Raw genomic sequence first — 6,048 nt, 5'->3', positions numbered from 1 at the left:
ATCATGTTATACTTAGATAATATATGTAAAATGGTCCTCGGACCCAATCTGTATACCGACTCACTAAATTCGGAATACAATCATCTGTGCTACGAAGGAGTTAAACTTAACTCATGTGGTTCGCTACGGATATAACTCAACATATGTCACTATAAGAAAATCAGCAGTTAGGGACTGAAAATTCGGTCGGAATTCAGTCCCTAAATGCGTTTACTGACCGAATTTCATTATTTACCGACGAAAACCATTCGGTCAGTAACTAGCTGGTTGGTAACGAGTTAGCGACAATTTTTTGGCTTTAGTCGTGAACTTTGCAACCAACAATACGTAGTCGTAAAATATCGTCGTTAACTTACGGATTGAATATTCAGTCGCAAACACATAAAATGCAGTCGCTAAATGTGCTTCGAATTTCTTTCATAATCGTGTTTTACCGACGAGTTTGACTTATTTTGCGACGACTTTATTCGTCACTAAACTGAATATATTTTTCTAATTTTTTAAATAATTAATTTTGCACAAAAAAATTAAATTTGGATTGAAGAGAGTCCTTTCTAACTGAGAGAATAACTAAACTATAAATGTTTAATACATAATGACTAAAACATTGAAGAATAAATAATTGCCTTCCCTTATGACCAAGACAAAAAGATAAAACAATTAAGTCAGAAAACAACCACAAAAAATTAAATATCAGTAGGCAAAGAAAGAATAGAAACATTTACAACAGTCACTTTCATAATATAAAAGAAATAGAGAATATATCCTATAATGAACCTAGCAAAGTGGATCACAACAACTATGTGCACTATTATTGATGAACATGAAGGGTTCTGAATATTCTAGCTAGGAATACAATAAAATTATAAACAAAAAGAAAATGCAATGTTGTATACCTTCGTTCACTTCTTCAAGTTTCCGTAAGGCCTTACGTATGGATCACTTGTCCCCTAACTTTAGAAACTACAAATGAATAACAACAAAGTACTAATATGACTAATGATAGTTATAACCACTCACATTTCCGATACAATAGCCCGTAAAACAATATCAAGAGCTTGAATCGTCTCTTGTGGAGAATTTATTGTCGCTTACCACTCAAAATTGGCAAAGATGATGTTGATCCACCATGGAAGCAAACTTGATAGCGACCTTGAACTCACAATCTTTCTTGTAAAAAACAGGACAAGTTTCACCGTTATTGTGCAAAGAAAAAAAGAAGAAAGAAAGAAGTGCAATATTATGCTGAAAATACAAAGAACATAAATAGTTCCTTGGCAGAACCAGAGGACCCAGTAGTGTATAAACTTTTTCTTCCATCATATGTTGCCCTCCTGTTACCCAAATGTGACTCACGATACAGAGTGGAGTGAAATCACTAATCCATTTATCTGCAATATTGGTTTCACCAGCAACGTTCTGCAAGTGCTAGAATATACCTTTTTCCTGCACAAAAGTAACCCAGTTAGAATCATGTTTTTCAGATTAAAATCATTTGCTGTCTAGATTTATTCGGATTTCTTAGAAATTCCAAGGCAGATCTATTCAGTTTGCACTTGTCAAACAAAATTATTACAATTTTGCATAAATATACATATAATGACTCGAACATAATGTCATTTATAGCCAACACACCTATCCATTAATTGCAAAAAGGGCATATCCTCCCTGTTTCACAACTACTCAGAGATTGAATAACACCAACAAATTAGGGTACTATCATTAGTCATTTTTTTATACCTTTGTTGTTATAGCTATCAGCAGCTATAACATCATTCCCTTCAATAATAACTAGTTCAATCCAACCATTGTTTGAACCTACTGCACTAGAACCCCAGAATAGTACCCATGGAAATGGACATAACATCACTAATAAATTCTAGTAAGAACTGCATAAGCTTAAATGTCTATGAAATCTGATAAAAATCATGCACACTGGACACAACTAAACTTAGTTCATCACAATCCCATAATATCATAAGATCTGATTGCTTCTATTTGAAACCTCAGTTCTCCGAAAGTCACATTTTCAAAAGGCACCCGCACCAAGCTTGTGCAATTCTTGTTCTTTGCAAAACATGTAGAAGAAACACACAACGTTTTTAGAGTTGTAAAGCATTTGAAGCAAGAAATCGCATTCGTGTTATTATAATAATTGCAAGTTGCAACCCTTCAACAAAGATTTAATACAAACTTATTCTACAAAAACAAAAAATTACCTTTCTATACTGCAGTTTAACATATGGTTGCACTTTCCAGATGATGGAAACTAACGAGTAACAAGCATGATGATGGAAACTAATGACTATCCCGGACAAGTATCACTATCAGCATGTAACAAGGAAGAGAATGCTTTGAGAAGAGTGGATGCTAAAACTTGCCTATATCAACTACTTCAATTAGCAGTTACCTTATGAACCAATCAAGGGAAAATAATTCATTAAATTTCTTCAAAATCCATAAAAGAAAAACCAAATCTCAAAATAATAATGTCTCAAATAATAATATACATAAAAGTTTATGGGATTCGACACGCAATAAATTCTTCTAGCTTTGCATAGACTTGTAGAGAAGTTGAAAACAGATTGAATCGGTATTTAACAAGGCATATCAATTGAGAAAGACAACAAAAACAACCAGGTTCAGTTACTTACAATGTTCCTGCAATGGCTGTGCTGAGTAGGGATTGATCACACGAATTAAATCTAGCTTACTTGAAATCTGAAATTTTTGGTCTATATCTCAAGTCTAATAGAATATTGCTAGCTTAATGTCATGACGAATAATGCAAGCTTCACAGTGATAATTAGAAGCCTCTTTTTCCAAGTGAGTTCTTTCTTCTTTTCTTGATCTTTCTTCTACAAGTGGTTTAGAACATGACATTAAGTTACCACATACAACGACCTCTATTCTAGAAACTAAATTTGTTGTGCAACTTACCACATACATGACATGAATCATTCGAGGAACCAAAGTGGGTATTCAAAGGTATTTATAATTGATATACTTCACCATATCCTCCTTCACCAAGCTTATGAATATCATTGAAATTTTCTGTTGCTTTCTGTATTATTGCATGCTTGAACTGCAAAAAGTGCAACCCTTCATCTAACAATTGCAAGTCCTCCATCCCTGCAAATATAAGTGAAACAAGTCAATTTTTTTTTGTTCAATTCACTTAGCTTTCAAATTTTTAATGTTCTCTCTTTTGTAGGTGTGTTTGCCAAACCACATACAAACACTAATTGCAATTAACCATTGCCAGACCAAAAAAAGTGCTATATATTATGTATATACTTCTTCTTATGCAAGAGTAAGAGAAAACGAATTGAAAAACAAGAGTTCAAAAATCGCAAAATCAAACATTAAGATAGATTCTGCAGTTGATCATGAACCTCTGTTATCATATGAGGATTCTTTGGTGAAAGCAAAATCAACATATATAACAGAGCAAATATCTTATTTGGAGCTTAAAATTCCCCCACATTTCTATGGAAAAATCAAAGAGAAACCAAACACATTGATCAATTTAAGGGTGATTGTTTCTAAAACCTAGATTAGGGAAGAACACGAACAATTAATCGAGCTAATCAGACAAAACAGAGGGAAATGCAAAAGGAATTACAGAGTGTCTTGAGGAGTAAGAACTTAGCCATAGATACAAAACTAAAGCTAATTAACAACAACAAATACAAAACTAATTAATTTCAGGAAAGAGTAATAAATAGTAAACTAGCTAACCAAACTTACTATTCACACGATTCTAACCCCTAATGACATTCAATATAAACTGAAATCAATTAATTATAAACCACAAACATTTTTCTAGGTTGTAACTAATAAACAAAATCCAGAACATATTTTCCAGAACAGAATGAAGAGGAAGCTATGGACAACACACCGACTTGAAGAATTACCTGAAACCCTAAATCGATAGCTCCTCCTCCTCTTTGTGGTGTCACCAATCGTAGCCCTCGACAGCTGCAACCGACACAACCCAAGGGCAAGCTTCTTGACGAACTTTATGGGTACCAACACCCTTCATCTTTTCGTTCAGATCCTTTATCTTCGATCTTCCATTCTAAAAGAGGCATTTTAGGGCAGGTCTGGCTCTAACTCCTCCTTCGAACGGTAGTTGCGTTCTCTTTAAAGGATTGGAAGTTTGGCGGTAAGGCTTCAAATCTGGATGAGGTTGAATTCTGATGAGTTGACGAAGAATTTGGGTTTCTTGGAACATATCGCCTGGATAATTATGGTTAGGGAGAGGAATAGTCTTAGGAGTAAGAAGAAAAGAGGGATCGGGGTAACAAATATTTTGTTTTCTCTTTTTCCTTTTTCTTTCTTAGAAAAAGAAATTATTACTTTTATTTTTTAGTTTAATAAAATAAATTTAAGGACACAACTTTTAGTTTTTAACCAGGGAATTCAGTGGTTAGAGTGGAAATTAAAGGCGGGGCCACCTCTTGATAGAGTTACCAACTATTTATATGTTTAATGACTAATTTTGGTCATTAATTAAAGACAGTTTTTAAATTAGTCTTTAAAATCGGTCATTAACTCTTCATTTTCTTGTAGTGTGTGCTTCCAACTCACTAAATTCAGACAACACTCTCAAGTAGGACCTTTCACATATCCATCTAAGCAAGCTCATATTCTTTTATTATCCAACCATTATTCAGTTCAAGTATTTGCACAATCAGCTCATAATATCGCAACTTACTCAATCATATAACTTCCGTATCTATCACAGCATATAACAAATTTCAAAACATTATTCACATCAGATTCAAACATATCTCACACCCAACAAGGCACAATATATTCATACACATATATATAAACAATATGCTTACCGTTGCACTCAACTTAATTTATTTTACATGTTCGGATGTGCGTTCAATTGTATATTGTCCTCCTAATGTTACATTACATTTATATAATTAGTCCAATGTAAACTTAATGAAAATATAAATTAATGCATGCCATATAATATTTATAAGACACTAACTCTTCATACAATCTAATCATTTTTTCTTGGATTCTCATATGATTTATTTGTACACATGTTCAAAATCGTTTTGATTGTCCAATGTCTTTTATCCCTAAATTTAGCAAACAATATAACTCATGAATTAACTTGCAGTACCCATTCCAATACTAGCCTTTTTTTTTTCTAGTCTAGGTGCTGTTTGATAAAACTGAAAATTAAGTGCTGATAAGTACTGAATTTTAAGTGCTGAATATTATAAGTGCTGAAAATATTGAATGATTTAATTTTTAAAAAAGTATGAGTTGATAATGTTTAACTTAAAATGATAAGTTAAATATTTTGACTTATCAAAATAAGTGATTTTTAACTTAATTAACTAATTTAAGTGGTGAAAAAACAACCGTTATCAAACGCACTTAAATTAAATAAGTGCTTAACATTTTAATTTAAGCAATTAAGTGCTTTATCAAACAAGGCCTAAGTTTTATTGTATTCTTAAGGAAAAAAACAAAAGTTCGGGAAAAGTGTAGGGTGGTGGGACTTGAAGTTAATGTCGTGGTGGTAAATTTACATTTTGCTCTTATTTCTTTTATTCTTTTACATTTTTATCCTTTTACTTTGCATGCATTATTTATAAGTATTTAACGAGGGATTTATTGTATGGCACCTGATATAAATTAATAATAAATACCACTTTTGCTTTATAGGATGGTTCATGTTAGCCGACCCCGAATCATTTCGGGACTAAGGCTTTGTTGTTGTTGTTGTGTCCATGGTTTTCACTTATCACTATTAACTTTAAATTTTTCTTTTTAAATATTAAATGTAAACTTATTAGTATATCTAAATATTAATAGGTTTAAATGTAACGGAATTGATTAAATTAATTTGATCATTAGTACAGTGTATGATCTATATAGTTCAACCAGTATTTTTCACATGGACCCTAATGATCACGTGAATTTGGTCATTAACCGTTAGATCTAGACTTATTAAATCTAAGCTTTAGGATGTTTTCAATCTCCATCTTAAGATTTTAATCAATCTAGATCTAATGG

General features: G+C 32.3%; 1 long non-coding RNA gene across 5 annotated transcripts; it reads right to left on the bottom strand.

The window, feature by feature from the left end:
• Positions 1-790: 790 nt before the first annotated feature.
• LOC136232032 (uncharacterized) lies at positions 791-4,381 on the bottom strand. 5 transcript variants are annotated; one of them, XR_010690252.1, is made up of 4 exons: positions 3,918-4,381; positions 2,941-3,132; positions 1,096-2,858; positions 791-963 (listed from the first exon to the last, which is right to left on the bottom strand). It is a non-coding gene; the product is annotated as an uncharacterized lncRNA (long non-coding RNA). The 5 variants fall into 5 exon arrangements; XR_010690250.1 differs by having other exon boundaries at positions 791-1,446; positions 2,220-2,858; XR_010690251.1 differs by having other exon boundaries at positions 791-2,410; positions 2,655-2,858; positions 3,918-4,380.
• Positions 4,382-6,048: the final 1,667 nt, after the last annotated feature.

The sequence above is a fragment of the Euphorbia lathyris genome, chromosome 6, assembly GCF_963576675.1.
Source record: "Euphorbia lathyris chromosome 6, ddEupLath1.1, whole genome shotgun sequence".
Lineage (NCBI taxonomy): Eukaryota > Viridiplantae > Streptophyta > Magnoliopsida > Malpighiales > Euphorbiaceae > Euphorbia > Euphorbia lathyris.
This window is presented reverse-complemented; position numbering and strand designations above follow the sequence as displayed.